Here is a 27,533-nt window from a genome sequence, read left to right as displayed (position 1 = left end):
ACAAGCTGATTCCTATAGGAATCCAAACCAAAATTATGTTTTCTTTTGCCTCCACTAGTTCATGGTGCAGGAAATGCAATGATCTTTGTAGATGGTATTCACGGTTACTCAGAAGTAAGCCTATTCAGTACAGGTGACTACTACAGCCTAAGAACCCAAAATTGATTAAGACTTCCTCTAATATTTAATATCTCAAAATGAATTAACCAATGACTAAAGATACAAAAAAAAACCAACCCACAAGTTTGTTAGGATGAGGCCTTTTCTTTCCCATAAAACTCACATCCTCAAGTAATTGTAAATATCTGAAACTTGTTAAACATGGAAAAATATTGATTTCTTTCACACTTGCTTGCCTGTTGTTTCTAAAAATTTGTATTGATTTTATTCCTTGAAGGTTTATTCTGTTTACGCCTTGTATTATATTCCTATATTCAAAGCTTAGTTCCTGTTGTTTTGTGAATATCAGAACCCTCTTATCTCCAGCATCTTACTATACTAAAGTATGAACAATGCAATGCAACACCTTAATACAAAATAGCTGCTGGTGGAACTGGAACACCACTGCTACCAGAAATCCTGGTTATCTTGATGTGAGTGTGAAGTGTGTGTGGTTTATGCATGATAGCTTCATGGAGATAGGCTAAACATATAGCCATAGTTCTACTTCAAACCAATAAGACCCTACAAAGAGTGACGCATGAATAGGACTTCTGCTACTTTTCTATGAACTGTTCATCTTGGAATCTGAACAATCCAGTGGCACCTCAGGTATGAAAGAGTTGGTTATTAGTAAATTCACCCTCCTTTACTTTAAGAACTCAAAATAGCGGAGACAGATTTCTTTTATCTTCTGTTCATAAGGAGAGTTCTGTGTGATACTTGGGCTGAAAAGACTGGCTCCATATTATCTGGAGACATAGATCCAGTGTAATTATTTCATTAGAGTGAATTCAGATTTGTTGTTTATTATTGTCTAAACACTCACTGGATGTTAGAATATTTCTAATTTGTGAATTTTTGAGGTCACAATCTAAGATAATTAAGTGTACCAATTCTGCACCCGATTGAGAATTGGAATATTTTATGGGAAACAATTGATGGAATATTAAGGGCTGGACAATATTACAGAATATGACAAAAGAAATATGGCATGGGAATCATTATATGTGCCAGCACATACATTATCAAATGCCATTAATTTCCAGACTTCAGAAATATTACATCTCTTATTGGTATGAAAAAATGTAATGTGCATACATATGTGTTCTGTTTCCTTGCCTAGTCTAGAAGTCTCTGACAATGGCTTTGCAATCTGTGGTACTAGCAAATTTTTCACAAACATTTCTTTTAAATCAATGTATTTTTAACCTTTATTATGACCAATATGTTACTGTAGTTTTTTTGCAACTTTTGTCAAGGCAACACTGCAATACTAATTGAAAAGAGAGAGATACATAACATTAATTATGTCCCAATCTACAATTCATTGTATGAACCACAGCTCCATTAGTCTCAATATAAAATCCTTTCTCTTTTCAACTGAACTTTGAAATCGTCTTATGCTGAAAAAAATAGAAGGGCAATTTCTGATAAATACTTCAATTGTGTATCAATTCAGGTCAATTCCACTACTGCCAAAATCATACAGTTGGATTGTGTTAGACCACTTATTTCTCAAATGCATTCCTTTTGAGAACAAATAGCTCTGTTCCATAACTTGGAAGATCAAGTATCTTGTCTACAAAATGTTTGGGCGGAACCCATTAGACTTATAACATTATTAGTATGACCATAAATAAGTGGATAATCATCAAACACATGAATGATTTTTTAAAAAACATTTATTGTAAGAGGCCAAGCTGAAGCTGTATAATGGATTTTTCTTTAAAACTAATGTTTTTGGGGCCAACAAAAAGCACAGTATGAAAGCTGGATACCACATCTTTGGGAAGTAAAAGGTGTTTCCTATTGTCTTACAAGTTTAACAGTATGATATAGTGACCTACACTATGTAAAATCATTTGTATTTTGAGAAAATCATTTGTATCTACCCAGAGATAATCCATAGTTCCCAATCTTATAACCTGATTAGCTTGCTTAATCCAAGTCAAATAAATTGCCAATAGTGTTTTAATAACAGATGAAATTAAAGCGTCTTCTAAATGTCTTTCATCCTATTGTTTTCAACAATAAAAAAATACTTGTTGTAAATTTAGATGATCTCAGCAAAATTAATTTTAACAGCAGAACATAAAAACAGTCTTGTAAAAGTATTGAAGTGATAAAACTTGTGGAGTCTCTGTGTGTAAGTTGTAAGGCTAAATAAATTTGTTAAACAAATAAATGAAATAAAAACAGTAGAAGTGGTTCACAAGGCTCTCCTTCCTTCAGAAAAAAAAATAAGTTGTTTCTCTAATCAAATGAGATTGAAAAACTATCTTGCTAACAAACATTGTTATATAGGAAAAGGATATAGTAAACAAATCTTAGCGTCAGAGAAAACAGATAAATACCTCTTTCTTTATTTAAAAAACATTTATCTACTACTTCATCTTAAAAACTCAAAGTATTTTGTAATAAAATATATTATAATTTTATTGAATTTCTTATACATTGGAAAACAACTTTGAGTATTTTGGGGACTTTAAAAAAAAACATATGGCACATGTTAGCCAGGGTTCACCATTTTTTGGGGCCAGTATTATCTTTACCCATGGGATGCCTGAATGCTGGCAGGCAATCGGGGAGGCTCTTTTCTTGTCCCTACATGGTTTATTTGTTCACTGGAATAGAGCCTGTGACCTCAGCGGTGCACAGGCCTAACATCTTACCACATGAGCCCCCGTGGCCCCCAGACAATTTTGCGGACTAATTGATAGTTACAACTGTATACCTGTGGTGGAATCTTCAGCTAGACTGGAAGGAGGTATCAAGAGGGGCCTGAGTTTGGAGTCTTTGCACTGCAGGACCTGGCACAGATTTGCCATTGCCATAGAATCCTTGAAATCTTATCTTGGGGTTCCTAGTCAGTCTGGTGAGATTCTTGCAACATACCTGTCTAGCAATAAAACTCCTGTCAAGACCCTTCACAATTGTTTCTGGTTGCTTTTGCCTAACATCTAGGCAATATAATCCAGGGATATAAATTTAGATATCAGCCACAGAATTATGTGATTGGGACAAATTGTACCATTAGAGGCCTTGAATCCAGGGCCCATGTTTAAGTCATCTCGGGTGGTAAACATGTCCTTTTTCTCTACAAAAAGAAGCTAAACACACATAGAGGAAACAGCAATGAGAATTATCCCTGAAAGTGATTCCAGCAAATTGCTCACAACAGAGAGCAGCTGTCTAACAGGCATCCGCTGGTTAAAAACTTCATCACTGGAGGTTTGTAAGAAGAGACTGAACAATCACTTGTCTGAAATGGTATAGGATCTGCTGCTTGAGCAGAGGGTTGGACTAGAAGACCTTCAAGGTCCCTTCCAGCTGTTTTCTGATTCTGATTCTGGTTAAGAGCATCATAACAATATGTCAGTCTTAAAAATCCATGACTTAAAGATGGGAATTATACAGGTGGTTGCTGCAAAGCACTGTATCTTAAAAAAAAAAAAAACACACACACACACAATATAACCTGACAGTTAAGAATACAAAAAAAGTCCAGCAACATATGATGATTTCAAATACATTTTTCTCCTGATAATCCTAAAAAGTCACACACAAAAAAAGAACTTAAAGTGAAGTAAACATTTCACCTTTCTAGCATTTTGAAAGATCCTGAGAATGTGATGTTGCCATTGGGCCTGAGGACAAGGGAATGTGCAAAGCCAGAACAGGAGTTGAATTGAGTGTTATTGTTAGTTGTGATTATCTGAGATACAAACTTTGTAAACTTCATGAATGTTTATATTCCTTTATATTTTTTTTGTTTTTTAAATTGTTGTATTGTTCTTTATTGTTGCTTTTTTATTTGTTTTAATTGTTTGTAAACTGCCCAGTCATATACATGAGAGGGTCATCTGTACAAATTTGGAAAATAAATAAATGATTGGGGTTCAGTCAGTTTTCAAGAAAGATTAGTTTTGAAAGGCAAGGAGTCATTGGCAGAGTCTTATTGGCAGGGTTAAAAATATACTTTTGGCAGCATATAAATTTCAACAACAAAGAATATTTAATAGGATTGGTAAGAAAATATTAAAGTTATGGCAGCATATATAACTTGATATTAAATTTATATTTCAACCAGGAAGAATTTCAAGAACATACTGTAATATTTGTAAATTTTTAGTACCTATATAAAGAGTAAAATAAAAAGGCATCTGCTATGACATAAAAGCTATAAGCTTAGTTATTTCTTTAGTTTTCAAATAAATAATGTCTTTATATGGCATTTTATAGCCAGTAGTTCCAGGAAAGCCTTCAATAAAATAAATATATTATTTGGAAAGAAAACCCATGTAAGTTTATTTATTCAAAGTAGAAAACAGATTTCATGCAATAATATTGTATGGAATTACTGTATGTTGTTTGTAATATGTATATATCTACATACATACATACACACATACATACATACACATGATTTTGCAACAATGATATACATTTCAGTACATTACAGTCAGGGGTGGGATTCAAAATTTTTAACAACCGGTTCTGTGGCTTGGTGGTCATGTGACTGGGTGGACATGGCTTGGTGGTCATATTATTGGCTGGGTGTGGCCAACTCAATATCACTCACATCGAGGCACGCATCTCCTCGCCTGGCCTCTCATGACTGTGGGGATGCTGCAACAGTCGTAAGTGTGAAAAATGGTCATAAGTCACTTTTTCAGTGCCATTGTAACTTTGAATGGTCACTCAACACAAACAAAGTACCAGCAAAGGAGGGGAAAAAAAACTCCAGAGAAGTTCCTGAAACAGGAAGTCTAGTCCTGCCAAGAATCTAATAAGGGTTAATGGAGAGGCAGTTTCTGTAAGCAACACCAGAATGTTTCCTTCCTGCCTTCCTTACAGGATTAGGCCAGTAATTTCTTCTAACAACCAGTTCTCCGAACTGCTTAGAATGTTAACAACTGGTTCTAGCGAATAGGTGCGAACTGGTAGAATCCCATCCCTGATTACAGTATATCATTGTCTTTGGAGATTCTCAGTCATCCGGGTCATGATTATCCTAAAGGAGATATCTCAAGAGGCAACTGTACTTGTTCTTCCTTGAAGATGTTGCCTTCAGAACTGAAGAAGTTCTTGAATAAAAAGCAAAACATCTTCAAGAAAAAACAAAGTCTAGTTGCCTTTTGAAAATCATTTTGGGGACATTGTTCTGGTTTGTGCACATATGTAACATGGAAACAACATAACAACATAGTTTTCTGGTGAACATGGTGTGGCTGGTGAACAAACATGATGCATGCTGGACCTGCAAATGTAACTCAGTGTGTTGAGAATGCAAACATTCTCTGAGGATGAGAAAATCAAGAGACTTCCAGTTAGGCTCCCTTGGCGATGGACTGAAATCCACAATTGTCCGCGGTTTTGGTTTGTGCTCACCGCTGGAGGGCCCCGATCTACTTGATTTGGGGCCAAAGCCACCCCGTAGAGGTGGCAAAGAAGAGGGAGACCACCATCTGGGTTGAGGGGAGCTGCATCTGCCCTCCTTGACTTGGCATAAAACTCCTCTCCTAAGGCGGTTGCAGTGGTTGGTCAAAATGGCCACCCCAAAGAGGAAGATCTGACCGGACATGATTGTGCAGGAGCGGAGAAGAAGAGGACAGCTTGGGTGACTGGGCTAAGCAGAATTAACATTTGAATACAAGGTACCCTGGAGCTAAAATACTTAAGAACTTTTGAAAGCAGCAGTAAAGAAGAGGTGAAAAAAAAGATTTGACAGCTGGAAGTGGCTTTGAACTTTGAGAGAAAAGTTAGAAGAAGAAATTAGTGAAAATGATTCTGACATCAAATAGGCAAATTTGAAGCTGAAATGGAAAGTATCAAAGGGGAAATAAGGAGCTTTTGAAACTTAAAAGCCAGAAAAGGAGAAAAAGCAGAGGAAGGAAAAAAGGGAGTGGAACTTGGACATACCAGAGAGTGCCACCTGATGCTAAAAGAAATTAATGTGAACTTTTAAAAGATTTTTAAAGAATAATGAAGTAAATGAAATTTTGCTACAATCAAATAGAGCCCCCTGAAAGTGAAAGTGAAGCTTGGAGCTTAGTAACAAAGAAAGAAGTAAGAAGAAACTGTTCTGGAACTGTTTGATGATTTTGGAAACTTTGGACATTGGATTATTAGAGGATATAATTGAAATTAACTCTGGGAAGTAATTTTATAGAATTTGGTTGTCTAAAAGTAGTGGGAAGTGTTGAAAGATGGCAGAACTTTATCTGGAACTGAAAATGGAATAAAAAAACATGAAGGAACAGCTGCAAGAGAAAGGAGAATCATTTGGCTTTATTCTGCAATCTCTGGAAATGGCAGTCTTGGAGTATGAGGATCAGCAAAAAGTTTCAGAGGAAGAACATGACTTGAATAAAGGAGAGGCCATCTTTAACAAAAAAAATTGGTACAACGAGGTTTGAAACACAAAAAGGGGGAAAAGGGACTTAAAATTGGAGATTAGAGGTAATTAGAAAAAGGAACAGTGTGAAAAATAAACAAAATATAAGGAAAGAGCAGAAGAGAGGATTACAGAATGAAGCATTAAAGAAGGAGGGGGACAAAAATTGGAGTGAGAAAAAGAGGGAAAAAATAAAGGGGAAAAGAAGTTACAAGAAACAGAATCAGGAAATAAAGAAATATGGGAAATGAACAAGAATTAAAGGGAATAGTTTGATAGACACAGAGACAATGGTTGAAAATATAATTAAGATAGAGGATTCTGCATGGTGACAAGGGATTGTATAAATATATTAGAAATTATAAATTATGTAGAAAACAGGAAAATAAATGTAATTAAAATGGAAGATGAAACTGATATTGTTATTCAATGGAATGTCTGATAACAGTTAGATTAAATAAAATATGAAAATATGTAAAACATAATTGAATATATTAATGTATATTAATGATTTATAAAATATAATTGAAATGAATTATGAGAAGGATTGTAACGAGATTAATACCAGTTTCTAGGATGAATTTGAATTGATTAATTATTTTATTTTTTATTTCATTGAAATTTAAAACTGTTTAGAGGTAATTTAAAGGGGAAGTACCATGCAGAATCTGATTAAAAAGGGATTTATGTTATAATATAGCTATTAGGTGATGAATGTTATAATTGTTTAATGAGATAATTTAAAAGTAGAATGTTTAATGGGATTTGAAAAGGAACTAACTATAAAATATAAAGGTGACACACTCTAATTGGCAACCATAGGGGAAACCTTGTTTGGAATGTTTGAAATGTGGATATGTAATGAAATTGTAAACAGGACAGATAATACAAGTACAATTATTATGAAGATATGAAAATTTGGAAAAGGATATGTAATAGATTTAGAAATAAATGAGAAAGCTATAAAATAAGCCTGAGGGAAGTATTTGAGGGAAAAATTAATAAAGAATATATAAAATAGTGATAAGATATGAAATTGAATATGAAAGATGAAAGATGAATATGTAACTGAGATTGCATCTGTATGGAGATGTGAAAACCTGGAACAAAGCTGTTCACTAAAAAAGATGTTTTATTTTTCTTTTGTTTTGTGAAAATAAAATTGTTTTTAAAAAATCAAGTGCATAAATATCTTTTAAGAGCTGAGCTAGCTCAGGTACAGAGATAGATAGATAGATAGATAGATAGATAGATAGATAGATAGATAGATAGATAGATAGATAGATAGATAGATAGACAGATAGAATTCTTTATTGGCCAAGTGTGATTGGACACACAAGGAATTTGTCTTGGTGCAAATGCTCTCGGTGTACATAAAAGAAAAGATACATTTGTCAAGAGTCAAGAATCATAAGGTACAACACTTAATAATAGTCATAGGCTACAATAAACAATCAAATCATACTAGGAAACAGTCAATATAAATCATAAGGATACAAGTAACATAGTTACAGTCATACTGTCACAAGTGGGATTGGATGGGTGACAAGGAGTGATGAGAAGGTTAACAGTAATAGTAGTGCAGACTTTGTAAATAGTTAGACAGTGTTGAGGGAATTATTTGTTTAGTAGAGTGATGGTGTCTAGTTGTTCTGGTGTGCAGTGCTCCATAGCATTGTTTTGAGGGTAGGAGTTGAAACAGTTTGTGTCTGGGATGTGAGGGGTCTGTAAATATTTTCACAGCCCTCTTTTTGACTCATGCAGTGTACAGGTCCTCGATGGAAGGCAGCTTGGTAGTAATTGTTTTTTCTGCAGTCCTAATTATCCTCTGAAGTCTGTGTCTGTCCTGTTGGGTTGCAGAACCAAACCAGTTATAGAAGTGCAGATGACAGGTTCAATAATTCCTCTGTAGAACTGTATCAGCAGCTCCTTGAGCAGTTTGAGCTTTCTGAGTTGGTGCAGAAAGAACATTCTTTGTTGTGCTTTTTTGATAATGTGTTTGATGTTAGGTGTCCATTTTAGGTCTTGTGATATGATAGAACCTCGAAATTTGGAGGTCTCTACTGTTGATACTGTGTTGTCTAGTATTGTAAGAAGTGGTAGTATGGGAGGGTTTCTTCTAAAGTCTACCACGATTTCTACAGTTTTGAGTGCATTCCATTCCAGATTGTTCCAGTCATACCACGAAGCAAATTGAACACCGTCCAGTCTGTATGTGGATTCGTCGGTGTCTCGAAAGAGACCAATCACTGTTGTATCATCTGCAAACTTCAGTATTTTAACAGATGGATCATTTCAGATGCAGTCATTGGTATATAGGGAAAAGAGAAGTGGAGAAAGCACACAGCCTTGGGGAGGCCCTGTACAGGTATCAGATGTGATTCTACCTAGCTTCATCTGCTGCTTCCTGTCTGTCGGGAAGCTTATGTTCCACTTACAAATGTGTTCAGGTACCACTAGCTGGTATTGCCCAAGTAATAGGTGCTTAATACTTTTATTAATAATATAAAATCCATTTAAAAGGGCTACTTAATCAAAAATGATTCAAGGCAGTGCATAGCTGTTTAAAAACATTATAAGGAACAATATAACCAAATCTAGCATTGCAACAAATTGGGGGAAACATGAGACACAGTCAGCATGTCTATGTCTAAGAAGTAATTAACTCTTCATAAAAGATACAGTTTGGCTAGAAGATGAGAAACTATTATTCTCCATGAAAATATATTCATCTCTTGCTGTTCTTGGCTGACTCTCATGCATGCCCAACTTTTTGGGAAAATAGCATAATTTTATGATCTTTGTTTGTTTCTCTTTAGAAACACAGCATGCAGGAGTGTTCCTAAAAGAACAACGGTTATGATATTCATCTATGCTAGTGTAGGTTTACCCTATAATAATTTAGCTTCTCTGGTTACAACTAATTCTTCATTAATGATTATAAAAATAAAGGCTTAGGCCAAGGGTATCCAGCCTTAGCAATTTTAAGACCTGTGGACTTCAACTCCCAGAATTCCCCAGCTACTCATGCTGGCTGAGAATTCTGGAAATTTGAAATCCACAAATCTTAAAAGTCACCAAAGTTGGACACACCTGGCTTAGATAATTCAAACCATATGCTATTAAGATCAATGGCCAAACTCACAGATATAATACAAGCATTGTATTAATTGTTTCTAGTTTTCTAAAATGCCTATCTACAATTTTTCCCAATAAAACAGAACTTTCAGGTTTATTATAAATTATCATAATCATACATTATCATATGCTTAGTTTACAAGTATATTTTTAACATCAGATAATTTTAACACATGCTATATATTTACAAACTGAACCACCTTTTACATTTCCATATGTAAAATGGGGACATTCTTATCATATGATCCAATGACTCCTGATAATTTGTCATGAATCTTTGTAAACAATTAAGGACATGTCTGAAGTATTGTCGCTTCTTTGACTCTCATTTGTTCCCAACTGAACAGCATTGACACAAATTGAAATCTTTGTATCAGTACCAGTATTTCCATGAGCCCACAAAACAAGTTTTTCTTTGACTGTATATTGAGATGAAAATAATCCTTTTCGTTGTCAGGGAGTTGTTGCTGACAGCACATACTGGCAGGATATATAAAATATTTGAATGGCTATTTGTCTGTCTCTTGGCATGTCCTTCAGCCTGGAGCAAACTTGTTGCCTTGAGAACTAACTCATCTGGAAATAGAATTTCCAATAGATTTCTGACATTTTCTTCTGACAGTTTCATATTTTGGAAGATAGAAAAAGAAACAAGAGGTCAACACTCCTGAATGCAATCCTGGGCATAGGAGAAGTATTGTCAATGGACTGAAGTCAGTCGTAAAGGTCAAACCTGGACTTTAGGAAGAAAGACTTTTATAAAAATCAGATGAAAAGTAGGCAGTATGTGACAACTAAAAACACATGCCCAAGTGAGATAGCAAGTTTTTTAAAATAAGAAAAAAAGAGATGATCAAAGTTCAAAGTTCAAGAAACAAAATAAAGTATAGAAGATGTCAAAACAAAAAATTGTCAAGAAAAAAAAAGCCAAGAAAGACAAAGATCTTGGGAAAGAATTTAACTAAGAATTTCATGCAGCTATTAAAAGAGACAAGCCATATAACACTGACATTTTTAAAGACATTGAAGAAGGAAACAGGAAAGAAAGAAAGACTTCCAATTTCTGAATTCAGAGTGAAGTTCCAACCTCAAACTGATATGCTAAAATGGCAGAGAATAACTGTTTTGAAGAAGATCAAAAAGATGGAAAGAATACATTGAAATTCTGTACAGCAGAGATATTTGAGATACAAGAATGATAAAGTTAGATCTTTAGACATTAATGAGTCAGATAATTACAGAATTTAAGCAAATATCTCTAAAAATATAGTAAGCAACAGAAGAATAAGTAAAAGTGCTCTGCCATCAGTCTGTAGAATGACACCATAACTAACAGATAGAAACAGATCAGTTTACATATCAATATTAAAGAATGAAGACTTCACAATTTTGCATTCTATCACACAATATTCTTAATTACATATGCCAGCAAAAATTGCTTAGGATCATCAGTGCTCCATTTGAAGATCTGAAAGAGCAGGTTGGGCACATACATCAACCAGGAAAAAGTCTTTCTCTATTGTTGCTAAGAGTCCACGTTGACTTGATAGCGCATAATCAACCAATCCATCAATCAGCACAAGTCAATTAGAATAAGCTGTATTGGGTAATTATAGAAATATTACAAAACTATCTCATCCTCACTTCTACTCAAAATCTAGAATAGGATTACATATTGCACTTTCATTAATGCCTTATTTGGATGCCTTTCTGGCTCCTCATTGTATGAATAACCATCATTTGAATAGAAATGGGATGATCCATTGGCTTTGCCCTCTGTAGTTAGCTACCATTTTTGTTTTTGTATGTTAGGAAACCAAATGTCTTGTCAGACAGTCTTCTGTACATTGATCAGAATTCTCATTTTAGGAGAGTAAAGAAGGGCAGTTGATCACATGTTTATTTTCTCAGCATGTAGAAATACATCAGAGTGTGATTGAGCAAATGTCCTTGAATGCAAAATAAACCATGTGAATTGAGCCTTAAATAGACTTTAATAGATAAGAAATATAGACATAGTTCAACATAATTCAATACACGTGTATACAACATAATTCTGTAGTATACACATGTATTGTAATATCCAGTAAATTTATTGTGTTTATTGCTTCAACTTAGTTATTCAGATGAGGCAGAATTTGGACCCAGGCATTTTAAATGGCAGTAGTAGAAAATCAAGGACTGAAAAAAAAAATGAGTCAGCAAAGGAAGGAAAAGTAGTTAATGATGGCTTAGCCTGCTTATTTCTTTAAAGTCTTTCTTTAAAAAAAAGTTAATAGGAAAATTGCTTCCATTTGCTGGGTTATGCTTTTTCTACCCTAGAGCCAAGGGCAGAATGATGTGATCCATATTATCTTTAATTGAAAAGTCTGTCGCACACAGTCAGAACTCAGGACTGTAGCTTCTGTGGAAAATGAATGGGAATTGTGCCATTGACTTCAATGTGTTGTTGAACTGAGGCAGAAAACAACAGGTGACTGCCTTCTCTTTCCTTTCTGGAGACAGGGATGTAATTCATCCCCATCTTGTAAAAATAAATGCTGCTTTATTGTGTTCCAAATGTGCAGTCATCAATCAAAAACCTCAATAATGTTCAGCTCTACTGCTTGCAGTATGATCATCCCAGATTCCACATAGTGTACCTTCATCGAATTATGTTTGAATATGTAAATTTATTTAGCATATAATGAGAACATGACAGAAGTAAAAAGATATGTAAATGCATGCACTTTGCTCTTTCTCCTGATTAAAAAAATCTATTTGTTTTATTATGCACATAATCTAAGGAAACTATTCATTTGAATGACTCCCCTAGCCAAATAAATAAAACGTAATCCTTCCATCTTGTCTTAATGGTTCTGCTAGCCCATTTCCCTGTTCTAATGTGTTATTTTTCCTTTAAAAATGTAAGCGTGTTCACAATTGAGTAAGGATGAAAGAATAATTCTATCCCAAAGGTAGTCTTCTGAATTGCTCAGGTTACCCTAAATATAGCACAAAGGCATTATCATATGGATCTATATATTAATATAAATGGCCAATATAACATAACTCTTTCTCTCCAAACATGACTAATTCTCTTTCTTGGCCAGCTTTACAATCCATGTTTGACCAGTTAAACTGGCCTTCTTCCAGTCAGTTACAGGAAAAAGACCTCTTTTGAAGACCATTTAATCTTCAAAGGATATCATTTTCTGTTCGGCTATTCTGAGTGGCTTAAAGCTGCATCTTCCTTTGGATGTATGATGTGCTACTTTTCCTTCAAAAGTGCAGAAGAGAAGTTACTGGGGTGGATGCAAGCTCTCGCTTAGTCCTGTTATTCATCTAGAGAAGAAAAAAAGCATGATATAAGTTTGGAATTTCTCTTTAGAATGCCTCAGAAGACATTTGTCTGCTCAGGTTCTAAAATGGAAAAACAAGAGAAAGCACTTGGGAGAATGGCTTCTCCACTTTGCCCTTCTTCCAAATACTTCTTTCATTAACAGTTGCTGTTCCTTGCTTCTCTATAGTCACAACAAGTGGTTGTGATGAGAGGGGGTATTCAGCAGGTTCTGACCAGTTCTGTAGAACCGGTAGTGGAAATTTTGAGTAGTTTGGAGAACCGGCAAATGCCACCTCTGACTGGCCCCACCCCCATCTATTCTCTGCCTCCCAGCTGATTGGCTGGGTCTTCTTTTGTTGCCCTGTACAGGAGAATGGAACTGGAAAGCAGATTATTGGGGTGAGGAGGGAATGGGGATTTTGCCATAACCTTCCCCCTGGAGTGGGGTTTGGAATGGAGATTTTGAAGTATCCTTCCCCTGCCACACCCCCAAAGCCACGCCCACCAAGTCATGCCCACAGAACCAGTAGTAAACATTTTTTGAATCCTACCACTGGTTGTGATGGGAAGGTAGATTTGAGGTTTTCTTGCAATCTTTTCATGGAATGTTTACCTGCCAGCTGTGGAGACAAACAACGCTCCCCCAGCCCCCTCCCCAGCCTAGAGCAAAGCTCTCTAGTAGCACTTCACTCTGTTGATTAAAAGTAGACTTAAAGGATTTGTGCTTCAGTGAAAGTCGGAGCCTACAGCTGGAATCAATTATTTTGATTTCTGTGGGATGTTTTTCAGAAGCCTGTCTGAGCCATGAGCTTGTCAGCATTATTGGTGATCCGTGGACAGTATTGTTAGCTTATCACCTTTAGAAATGATTTTATCACTCAGGTTGGATTGATTAGTAACAGAGACTACCTCTCTGTTGCATTGGCTTCCAATCTCTTCTACGCCAGGACCACATGTTTCAGCAGTAACAAGATTCTGGCATCAACTTCAGCAGTCTAAGGAAACTTCATGGCCTTTTCCTGTCTAGACATAAAGGAAGGGTAGTCTCCTGGATCTTTCTGTAGCTATCACAAGGGACAGGCAATCCAACCAAAAAGAACCTGTGTCCCATTTGTAAAGTTCCAGAAAAGGAATAAATGACAAACAAGGATAATGATATGAATTTAATTTACGTTCTCATTACAGCAATGCTTTTTCCCTCTGATTCATAACATTTTTGCTTGGAGGACGAAGTCTAACTGAAATAAAATGCTGCTTTTACATATTCATATGTACTCATCAAGGCACATGAGCTTACTCTGAATTAACTGATTGCATTTAATAGGGTTTATTCCCCAGGCCTGCAGATGGTTGTTTTACATACACCCCATAACACACTATGCCACCTTTTATCAACCCAATGCTCTCTGGATGTGTTGGACTATTAATATCATAACCTGAGAACTCCATCCTGTAATCTGTTAGTTGAAAGCAAGGAAGATTGCTGGCTCACATTGGTGGAGAGTGTCAGATTGGAAAAATAATTGCTATATGCCATAGGAATGACAAATTCTAGGATATAGGTGGAACAATAAGAGCCTTCAGAGGAAAAAAATAGGTCTTCATTACTTTTCTATCTTACCAAGCAAGATTACTTAGGACAGAGGTCCCCAAACTTGGCAACTATAAGATTTATGGACTTCAACTCCCAGAATTCATAGCTGGCTGGAGAATTCTGGGACTTGAAGTCCACAAGTCAGAGTTGCCAAGTTTGGGGATCATGACTTAGAGGTTGACATTACAAGAGGAAGTTCTTATCCAAGCTGAAATGTTTGCATAAATCTCTATATGGCAGGAATACAACCTTCCTGTAATCTTTTCATAAAATGTTTACCTGGATAAATAGAAAATAAATTATTCATAAAACTATAAAACAGTTTTATTCATAAAACTGTTTTTTGAAAGCCAAAAGATACTAGAAAAAACTTACTTTTTCTTTAAACTTTGTGAGCCTTCTTTAAACTTTGTTGAAAGGACTTTTAGAAAAAGGAAGGTTAGGGTTAGGGTTAAATGAGTAAATGCTATCAACATGCTGATGCCTGTTTCATTTGCATTTATAAGGAAATTGGTGATTCCAATCAGTGTTATATAAATACATATATCTTCCCATGTGATAATCCACCAGGAGAAGTGACTGCAGAGATTCCAAACAACTTAGTGTGAAGTATTTTGGCAAGCAGTATCTGTGTATGTATGTGCAAATAGGGATAAGTGGATGTTAAGAAAACATTAACTATTGATGTTAACCAAGACCTATTAAGCTGTTCCCAACAACTGTCAAATGTACTTGCTTCCATTTTAAAGAATAACTGGGAGCAAATGAAAGACTTTCAGATGCAATCAAATCATATAAGAAATCCAGTTGAATGCAGTGGAATTTTATTCCAAATAAATGTGCATACCATGATGGCATTATTTTGCTCTGTTTCATAGGATTCTCACTATTACAGGACATGCATTATAAAGGACTTTGCACTGATTCTAGACAATTGTGACCCCATTAGATCATCATTTCTTTTCTTTTTTTAAAAAAAAAACAAGTTTTATTAATTTCAACAACAAACAAATCATTACATATTTAAATCTTTCCTGTATTTCCACAGAAATTTCCCCAATATTCTCATAAAACACAAACAAACACAAACAAACATATAAAAAATCTTTTAGTAAAGTACCTTGGCCCCAGTTACCTCTCTTTGTATGGGCAGCGCATTTCACTCTTCACAATTCTATCTTATTTAATCCATCTTAATTAAATCATTATATTTATATCTTTTGCCCATTCATTATCCCTCTATCTCTTCTTATAATAAAAAGAATTTCTCCTGAAATCACTAATCAGAGTATGATGCCTTTCTATCCTCCCCTAAGTTAGTAAAATTAACATTCAACATAACAAATATCCAATTCGGTTCTGCTTGGTACATTCTATCCACCAAAAATGTTTAAATACATTGTATCCTCCTTTCCTTCAATATTTTATTACATTTTAAAAATCAATCATTATTAAAAACTTCAACATTTTAATTTCTTATTAAATCTTAAACCATTCTAATTTACTATTTCAAATATAAATGTTACAATACCATCTTCTGTACCTAGCAGAATCTTTCTTACAAAAGTTTATATTTCATCCTTTGTCCCTAAAAAAATTCCTCTTCTCCCATCCAATTTTAAAACTTTGAGGCTTTTCTCCGCCTTTCCCCTTTCTTTCTTCCCCCACCAAATCTTCCTACCCCCTTCTTCTTCTAACCTCTGCCTTGCTGGGATCCCTTCTCTGTTGTGTTCCCTTTTTCTCTTGTTTGCTAACATTATATTTACTTTGCATCATATTTTTCTCTTTCTCAAACGTTTTTTTAGATCTTAAGTCCTTCATTTTCCTTGCTCTCTTCCTTCCTTCTTTCTTAGATAAGTTTTGAGATTCAATAAAGATGGCGTCTTCGTCTTTTTCTTGTTGTTGTTCTTCTGTTTCCATCTGTTTCATTGTCTGTTGGTAATTAACCAGCGCCATTTCTAGAAATAGAAAAGCTTTTCCATACCATCTTTGCAGGCTGCTTTTGTTTGCTCATATTCATCCCTCAGATCCTCAGAAGGAAAAGCCATTATAAATAAATCTTTTCTTTTCTTTATTCCTCTTTCTTCTTACACCAACCAGATATTCAGAGAGAAAGGTAAAACAATCCCAAAATCCACAATCCTCAATAAATCCAAGCAAGTCAAATTTCCCCTTTCTCTTCCAGGGTGGTATCAAAAAAAAAAAAAAAGAGTCCAAATCTGTATTTTAAAGCCTTTTTAAAATTATGTTTCTATCCTCAAATCTTTAAGGCATCTCCTCCAACAAGATCCAGATTTATATATTTTCTTTGTCCTCTCCTTCCGGCTTAATTCCGTCGGGAGGAGAGTAAACTTTCCTTTCAGCACCTCAAAATTGCCGCTTTTTTTCTCTTGTGGAAAAAATCATCAAAAATCCATCTTTTCCAGGAATTAAATTAGATAAATCTCAAAGCCCTGGGTCGACCAAGAATAACTTTCACTTTTAATAACTTTCTCTTCTTCCTCCTGCGCATACTTGCCCGGCTGCCGACTTCTTTGTGGCGGCCATTACGGACCGCCGCTGCACCGTCCTGGTAAAAGGGGTTCTGCCGGCCAGGGAGGGGTCTGCAACACCCCCAGACCCTTCCTCCGGATCCCCTACCTTCAGCTACCCCTGCAGGGCAGCCTTGCTCCGCACCCGTCCGGATCGGAGCCCCAAAACGCTAGCGCGGCAGGGATCGCGCAGCTTCGCGAATCCCACCGCTCGCGAAGCCGACAAACCGGAAACCCCTAGATCATCATTTCTGAGATATTTCCTGACCAGATTCTTCAGTGCCTTCAATAATGACACATTTTTAAATGTACATCCTTCACTAGAAACATTCTTTAAAATGCAGGGAGAAATTCAGAGATATATCTGCCTTGAAAGAGTCCATGTTAAACTATATAGCACAGTCAAACACAGGAAATGTTTTATGACATCTTGTCATACAATCATTAATTATAATTTGTATGACATAACATGTTTTATTAAACTTGCCAAATTTCAATTACACGTGAGTCATGGGTTCCAGATTTTGGAGACATTTTATAAGTGAACTCAATTGAAGTACTTTGGTTCAAAAACCATTGCCATATGGGGTGCTGTTTTTCCCAGCTAAAGATTACCAGAAATAAGGTTTTAGTAGTATATTAGACAACCCAATGCCCTATTGGAACATTGTTTTAGAGATATTTCCTTATGTAAATAAAGAAACAGAATGCCCATGGGTGGGAGTTGTGGGAAACTGGCAGGGACTATCAGAAACCCACCCACCCTTCCTTCCTTCCTCCCTACCTCCCTCCCTCCCTTCTCCAATGATTCAACAATCTCACAATGAATTTCATTATTGTGGAGTATATCCATTCTCAATTCTATCCTTTCTTGAGGGTCCATGAAGTAAATTTGAATAAATTTGCCCTGCCAAATTTGGGGAATTTGTCATTAAATGTCTGATATAATGATGTATTTGCCCTTGAATAAATACAGAAAGATTCCATACATTCCTCATTAGAAGGACTTTTTTGGTGAATATTTGGACAAGGTAGTTGTATTGCCTGATGTTCTTTCTGAACTAGGTTCATCATTGCTATATCAGTTGAGGCGTTCATTGGGTAGAGGTTGCAAGTTGCCTATTCTGACCTTCATTTCATGCAGCAGAAATTGGCAGTTTCTCCGGGGAATAAAAAAGCCCAACAGACGGGACAGACTTTGGTCATCGCACTATTTTTGGCCAGAAACTTTGTTTCGTGCGATAGAAACAGGCTGAAAAGTTGTCTCTCTGGCAGCTTCAGGAAATATTACATTCTTGCCACCTGTGATCCACGTCATTGCTTCCAACATGGCACCACATTAGGCAGCTAACAACTGAATTAGACTTTGTATTGCCTGTTGAAGCTTGGCTGCTGATTTAAATTATATATCTGGAGCAGGAACAAGATTATTATCCAGCATCTCTAAAGCAATCTGGCAAGACTTTTAAAATATAGATTTTTTTATGCAAAGGGAAGGAGAGAGTCCAGAGTTTAGGTTGGATTTTAAATCACTACACAACCTATTGTATATTGATATCTCATTTCAGTTCCATTCATTAATTCAGTTCTCTAATAGTACCATATTACGTATCTGATTACGTACCTGATTACGTAATATCATATTACGTACCCTCATTACGTATCTGATATTAGCACAATTGAGAAAGTCCAGAAATATTTCACAAGAAGAGTTCTCCACTCTTCTACTCGTTGTAGAATACCTTATGCCACCAGACTTGAAATTCTAAAACTAGAAAACCTTGAATTACACCGTCTTCGGTCTGACTTAAGCATGGTATATAAAATCATACATTGCAATGTCCTACCTGTCAATGAATACTTCAGCTTCAACCATAACAACACAAGAGCACACAATAGATACAAACTCAAAGTAAACCGCACCAAACTTGATTGCAGGAAATACGACTTCAGCAATAGAGTGGTCAATGTCTGGAATACTCTACCCGACTCTGTAGTCTCTTCCCCAAACCCCAAAAACTTTAACCTTAGACTGTCTACTATTGACCTCACCCCTTTCCTAAGAGGTCTGTAGGGGGCGTGCATAAGCGCACCAACGTGCCTACCGTCCCTGTCCTATTGTTTCTCTTATTCTCTTATTTTTCTTATATGTACCCATTTCATGTATTCACAACTATGTATACACTTATACTTATTATCTTGTAAACAATTGGCAAATCAAATAAATAAATAAAAATAAATATGCACAGTAACCTCAAAAGTCACCTCTGATTGACTGAGAATCCACTTGAGGTGCTAACTGCTCTGTTAGTGGGGTGAAAACTCCACACCATTGCTCTTTTTCAGCACAAATGTGTGAATATTCTGGGCACCCTATACTTCATTGTGTAGCGTCGCAATGTTGACATATCACCAACTGTACAAAAGTCAGAAGAGGGCCTCTGAAGAATGTGCATAAAAGCTGAAGAACAATTTCAAAAGAAGACAGACTGCACATCATGTGATAGAATGTATTTTTCTACACTTCATATAAATTGTATCTGTGTTGGAAAGTCATCTCGTCTTCCTCTGTCCTAATAAAAAAAATGTCAACCTGTGTGCTCATATAGGCAAGGCCATCAGCAAGGTTCACATCCTGTTTTTCTTTCTCAGTCTTTGCACTCAAAAACCTACACATCAATATCCATTTATTTGAGAATAAAGTTAAAATATTAACATGTCCACAAAGTGATACCATAATTTGCAGTCAATCCTCAGCATATTTCTACTAAATTTCAACAATGTACATGGAAAGAATCAGAGCCAGATATCAATAGAGGTGTGTGTGTGTGTGTGTGTGTGTGTGTGTGTATGTGTTTGTCTGTGTCTGTCTGTCTGTCTGTCTGTCTGTCAGTGGTGAGATTCAATTTTTTTTTACTACCGGTTCTGTGGGCATTGCTTGGTGGGCATGGCAGGGGAAGAATAGTGCAAAATCTCTATTCCCACACACTCCTGGGGGAATGTTACTGAAAAATCCCATTCTCTCCCTACCCCACTAACCTGCTTTCCAGCTCCGTTCTCCTGTGTGGGGCAACAAAAAAAGACCCAGCCAATCATCTGGGACTCGGGAGGCAGAGAATAGATGAGAGAGGGGCCAGTCAGAGGTGGTATTTGACGGTTCTCTGAACTATTCAAAATTTCCGCTACCGGTTCTCCAGAACTGGTCAGAACCTGCTGAATACCACTTCTGGTGTGAAGTGTGTGTGTGTGTGTGTGTGTGTGTGTGTGTGTGTAGACAGAGTGTTTTCTATTTCATACAGACTGCCAGTTTTCCATGAGGAGTATAGATGTGTATTGCTGTGTATAGATGTGTATATTGATCATAGTAGTGTTATTTTTGTGGAAATATATTGCTACTGTCTATCATAGCAGACAGTAGCTGTGTTTTAAAAAGGAAATAAATATATAAATGAAAGTATCAAACAGTTTAGGCTGAACAATTTCATTTATAATGTCAGATTAACATCTTTTATTAGCAAATACCATTGACTCAATTTTGGATTTTTATCTGATTGCCAAAATAAAGCCCTCATCCCTCTACCAATTTCTGAATTAATATTAAGATTCCTGGATTACGTTTAGCAAAAAAACAAAACAAAACCCAACACCATTCAATAATTCTCTTGATTTTTTTTTCAATGAAAGGCAAGATATAATCACCAACAGTTCCCAAATAAAATCTATTTCTATATCAATGAATTCTTTGCAGTCATCATCATCACAGTCTCATATTTCATTCAACAAGAACCACCATCTGCCATTATAACTATCTCTACTAACACAAGGAATGGTCTCATATTTTTTGGCAGAGCATTGTTGGCATGTGAATTCTACAAAACGTTTGAATTCTGTCTGTTCTTGCAGCAGGCAACATACAAGATCTGCTCCTCCCTTTACCTCTCTCTATGAACAGAGAGATTAGCCAGTACCAAGGAGAAGGCACATAACTTCAAGACTCAAGTTCTCAAGAGTCAAGTGTTTTCCCATGACTTTGTCTTCAATCTTCTCCATGGTTTTTCAACTTTCCACATTTGGGGGATATTTTATTATTAACATTACCTTGTATCGTGTTGATCTATATTGGGCCATTCTTGAGAGGTTTTGTATCTGAATTTGGCTGGACATGAAAAAGATCAATTTTGAAACATTGTGCTTTAAAATTTTAATATTTTTAACAACTATATCTTTAAATTATTTACTACATTCTTTGGTAATCTTGGAAGAAAATGCTAAAGGTAGTCCTCAACTTATGACCACAATTGAGCCCAAAATTTATGTTGCTAAATAAGATGGTTGTTAAGTGAATTTTGCCCCATTTTATGACTTTTCTTGACACATTTGCTAAGTGAATCACTGCAATTCTTAAATTAGTAACACGGTTGTTAAATGAATGTTGTTTCCCTGTTGACTTTGCTCATCCAAAGATCACAAAATGTCACATAACCCTATGACACTGCAACCATCATAAGTTGCCAAGTGTCTGAATTCTGATCATGTGATCACAGGGATGTTACAATGGTCATACATAAAAAATGGTCATATGTTTTTTCAGTGCCATTCGAACAGTCACTAAAGGAATTGTTTTAAGTTGAGGACTAGCTGTTTGGTCTCATCTGACAAGGATATAGTTCAGGGGTCCCCAAACTTGGCAACTTTAAGACTGGTGGACTTCAACTTTCAGAATTCTCCAGCCAGCATAGAGTTGAAGTCCACCAGTCTTAAAGTTGCCAAGTTTGGAGACCTCTGATATAGTTAATTACTGGTATTTATTGTGACTAATTAAATAAAAATATTAGAAAGTATATACTTTTTATAAAAAGTAAACTGTAGATGACATGCAATCTTTTTAAAAAAAGATTTATTACATGCAACATTATCTGATACTAATAATAGTGCAACACAAGAAATAGAAAAATTAACATTATTGACCACTTGAGGGAGATAGTGTGTTTTGTCTAGAGATCATATAAGCTATTCCTATCAAGTGTTCCTTTTCCAGATGGAAAAAAATTGAATGTAAGTTTGCTGTGGATAATAGTACTCTAAGATTCATGGAGGTCATATTCCCCCCTCTTTCTACTACAGAAATGGAGAAACACGCCTGTGTATTTATTTGGTTTCTCTATTCACACATCCTCATAACTGCTTCGGATTCAGTAGCTACCATTGGTGTGCTGCATAGATTGGTTCCTTATCATCAAGTGGATGTTGAATCTTAACAACCACATAGATACATTTTTTCCAGGATGATCTGACATCCAATAGGGCTCTCATTTTTGTGATAGATCACCTTGTGGTCATTCTCTCTTCTCTTTCTTTCTAATGCATTGATGCACAGACACTCTGGCTTTTAATGCAATTCCAACAGTTATCGATTTGTATGGACATGCTGAAAATATGTGACTTCTGATCAAAAATGCATTTTCACAACCAATGGTTTCTGTAATTAGAATGGTAAGTAATACACTGGAATGTGTTTTGGCTATATATCCAGCTATATTTGATATCTCAGGAGCTGCCACCAAGAAGAGAGAGTCAAGCTATTCTCCAAAGGATCTGAAGGCCGGACAAGAAGCAATGGGTGGAAACTAATCAAGGAGAGGAGCAACCTAGAACTAAGAAGAAATTTCCTGACAGTTAGAACAATTAATCAGTGGAACAACTTGCCTCCAGAAGTTGTGAATGCTCCAACACTGGAAGTTTTTAAGAAGAGATTGGATAACAATTTGTCTGAAGTGGTGTAGGGTTTCCTGCCTAGGCAGGGGGTTGGACTAGAAGACCTACAAGGTCCCTTCCAACTCTGTTATTCTATTCTATTCTATTCTATTCTATTCTATTCTATTCTATTCTATTCTATTCTATTCTATTCTATTCTATTCTATTCTATTCTATTCTATTCTATTCTAGTTAAACATTTATATTAGGTTTCTAAAAGAACAGTTTTTGATAAAGTGTTCTAAAACATCAAACATATTAAAATATGAAATAGTTAGGAAAATTCACTAATAAATGTGTAGATCCACATTAAACTTTTAACATATTTTATAGGTTTATTTTTAAAAGAGATTATAGAGCTTGCAGAAGATAAAAACATTGTAAATGGAACGGTTTACATAAACAGTCCAGAAATAGTACATTTATCAGGTCTGAAAATCCAGCTGATTTATCACAGAGGAGTTTTTTTTAATATAGAACAGACATATCAGATTTGCACAATGCACAGAGATAACATAAAACTCCAGCATGTCAATTAAATCATTCAATAACTGATGTGGATTCCTTTTCTGAGGTCTGGAACAGATAGACTGGTCTAGTGAACTAAAACAGCTGCTTTGTTGAATTATGTTGATTTAAGTTGCTTTCAGAGGAAATAATTATTACAAAACTTCCAGTTATCACCCTTCCATGTTTTCTGTTTGCCTTCCTATTTTTTCCTTCTCATAAAATAATCTTTGAAAGAAAAAAGTTAATAGTTGCACAGAGCTCCTTGATCGGAACCATTAAGAACTGTAAACACTTTGCTATTTTTAAACCAGCTAGAAGAAACAAGTTGGAAATCAGCCTTGACTTCTTCTCATCTCAGACCTTATGGAGACAGCTATTCAAGAAAACCATCCCTGGGTTATTGGTTGTCTCTGTTGGCATTTATATGCATTTGTTGAGTATTTGATGGAACAATTATGGCAGTTGGTGGCAGATTTACATTTGGTGAAGCTGTTAATTTAGATATCCAATTTGCAGTGCAAAATATGAAGTTGTGTTATTTGCTCATCTACTTAAAGGGCATTGGTTTTGAAACCTCTCATGTTTTCTTCACCCTCTATGTTATTTAAAAAGATCTAACTTGTTATTATTATGTTTCCCCTGATGTGAATAAGTGTTTAGGTTCTAAACACCTATTTAAATGAATGATGGTGGCAGGGTCGATGTTTGCACACATTCACTGAAGCTAAAGTAGTTCTTGCATCAATGTAGGTAGTCCTTGAATATGGTTGTAAGTTGTGACAGTTCTAAAATCTTTTTTGTTGCAGTTCTGAGGCAAACTCTATGTTCATTCAGCAAACCTATGGTTTGCTATAGGCTGGTTTTGCCAAAAAATGAAAGTAAATGCTAGTTTTTGGCAAAATCATCATAAAATGCAGTCATGTGATCGGGGGACACTGCAAACAGCCATAAATGTGGTCTAGTTGCCAAACATCTGAAATATGTGACAATGGGGGAAGGGCAACCACCAGAACATTGAATCCATTGTAAATACCCTGCTCCCCCCCCCCCCAGTTAGGTCAATTGTAACTTGGGTCACCAAGCGGTCAGTCATAAATCAAGGACTACATGTAATGGGGAATAGATTATCTAATGCAGACAATTCAGCAAACTTCAACTGCTAAGGGAAATCAGAACTGGACTGGTTCTCCATCTGAATTCCCTGACAGTTTTCAGATTCTTGTTGCAATGGGAGTTATCTGTACTTCTTGCAACGTCATCAGCACAAAGTAAAATGGCAGTCATCCATAAACAGATGAAGAAGCCAACCTACCTTGGGAGACTTGGGTTAGGGGAAATAAGTTGACTACTTGGGTCCAGCTTCTAGGGATACTTTGTTGTAAAACATAGAAGGCTAAAAGGGGTTGTGAACCTTAGGAATAATGCCTCTCTTACTAGGACCCATTTGAGAAAAATTGATTATATCAATTACATATTCAATGACAGATTGGGTATTGTGTTAGTACATCAATCATTTATTCTGTTGCCTAAAAGTCTCCAACTAACAAACTAAGTCTGAATATACCCAGGATTTTGGTGCTGAATAGTTTCAGTGGCACATTGCAAGTAGATATAGCCCATTAGATGTGGCTCATGCATTCATACAGGTTAAACCAACTGTTTAAACCAACTGATCTATCCAATACAGACGTTTTGCTGGCTGCACATTTGATTTAGCCTTTTGCTGTGACCAGATGTGTTGCGGAATAATTGTTCTGTTATACTCATAGAAGTTGTTCGCAGGCATAGATAATTAGATACTAGTCAGCATCCTTAGTAGTCTAGCAAACTCCCCCCCCCCCCGAGAATTACATTCCTAAAGTAATTAGTTATACATATAATAACTTTATTATAACACTGTTCTCCTCAACTTGAATATTCAAAGTAGCCAAAAGTAAATATTAGGTGAGATTAAAAAAACCCTTCAAAACACAACATAAATTAAACCAGTACAGATATCAGATAACAATGTTAGTTGAAAATGCCTTATTATTGGAAAGAGAGACAGGCATAGATTATTTAGCAAAGGCAATAAGTTAGTAAAACTACACTTATCTTCTTTCAGTCCAGCTTTCTTTAATATATATTGTATTTTGCTTATCGGTTGGATAAATAAGGGAGAATATGCAGACTTGTTCCAGTCCTTTGCCAAACTGGAGCCAGTCTGTTTCAACTTATGATTATTATGATTATACATTATGATTATGAAATATTTTCATATTAATGGGAAATAGAGAACATACTGTAAATTTAGACATATCAAAAACTTTCTCCACATTTAATAGCAAACACTGTCATGAAAGTATTTTTGATTTTACTAAATGCATAATCTTAATAATATTACAATTAATCTGACAATTCTGGACAATGTTTTCTCCATTACCAATGAATCAGTTTTTCTAACTCAAAAGTAAAATGTGCTGAGTTTAGGAGTTTATTCCCAGATAATTATTTCTCGGATTGTAATTTTTGATAAAAACAAAAATGTTTTCCATGCCCTGTAGAAAGCTTTTGACACAGTTGAATGCTAATCTTTCATACAGTGAACGTGCTTAAGAAATATTAAATTAGTATTTTAAAATATATTATAAAATGACAAAGCTTTAAGGACTTGTTTATAGATAGCAGATCGGATATAGAAAGAAGAGATTGTTTGTTTTACTTTAAGAGTAGGCAATAAATTACTAAAATTGTTTATATGTATGATGAGAGAGTAAGTCATTTATTTATTTATTTTATATATTATACTTTTATTTTTCTTTCTCTTTTATTTTTTCATTTTTCTAATTTTGTGCACCTATTATTTTTCCTTTATATTCTTTCCTTTTTAGTTTATATTAGTTTTTATTGCTGTAATTATAATTTTTATTAAAATAACTATAAAAACTTTTTATGCAGAGGGGTAAGACATTATGATGGAAAATCAAACATTTTGCATTTAATGTGTTTCATTGTATGTCCATGAATATTTTTTGGGTTGGTGAATAAAATTAATAAAGTTAAAAATGACCAATAAAAGTTAATATCAACTATTTGATATGCTGAACAAACTTTTTATCATTTTTCTTGGAGAGTTAAACTAGAGAGTTAAATTAGTCTATGAATTTCCTTCTAATACATTTAAATTATTTATTTTAAAATACTTACATTTCTTTGCTGTCTAAAATTAGGAAAGTCTAAAATTTTATTGGTTGGATAATAGAATCTGCATTAAAATGAACTATTACGCCAAGATATTTATATTGGAGACTATTTAAATAAAAATAATTTACTCAGAAACTAACCCCCGAATAATTAATCCCTTTACACTAAAGAAGTTCTACTTTAATCGGAGAGATCTATACAACAGTGCTGGTTCAAGGACTATGGCCACTCCTTGGCCACATTAATCATGATGCCACCTTTTGCTAATGTGAAGATTTGCTTTTTTAGAATGATTCACAAGAAAGAGTATCATTGGTGCCTTCTAAGCTTTGGCCCTCCAAGCCAATGTCTACTCAGCCTTAATCTGAAGGTGGTCCTATGTTTGAAAAAAAAGTTTATCTCTTTTTTCACTGACATATTATTTCCAGTTCTGTCTTCCTATGTAGAAAGTAAGGAAAATGACCATGATGTAGCTAAGCCAGATCCATCACCAAAGCAATGAGAAGGAAAACATAGCTTAAGTCCAAAAATGTGGAAGTATGTGGAAGTCGCTCAGAGGGGGTATCCAGCAGGTTCTGACCACTTCTGGAGAACCGGTAGCGGACATTTTGAGTAGTTTGGAGAACCGGAAAATGCCACCTCTGACTAGAGATTTTACAGTATCCTTCCCCTGCCATGCCCTCCAAGCCACGCCCACAGAACCAGTAGTAAAAAATTTGAATCCCGCCACTGAAGTGGCTCAAACAGATTCCTCTCTAATTAACGTGGGTATAAGAATAGGAGGAGAAGCAACATATTTGGACTTGAAAATTTTTGTTATTAAGGCCACCCTGAATAAAAGTAGTCTTTGTCTTTCTATGAAGTTGATTTTTGAGCCTGGTCTACTGGTGGAATTGACTTGCTACTTCCAGCTTGGTTCTTGTCACTTTGGTTGGGTACTAC

This window comes from Notechis scutatus, chromosome 1, assembly GCF_049901735.1.
Source record: "Notechis scutatus isolate UNSWTSFEM ecotype Mainland chromosome 1, rNotScu1.2, whole genome shotgun sequence".
In the NCBI taxonomy this organism is placed as follows: Eukaryota; Metazoa; Chordata; class Lepidosauria; order Squamata; family Elapidae; genus Notechis; species Notechis scutatus.
Note: the sequence above shows the minus strand (reverse complement) of the source record.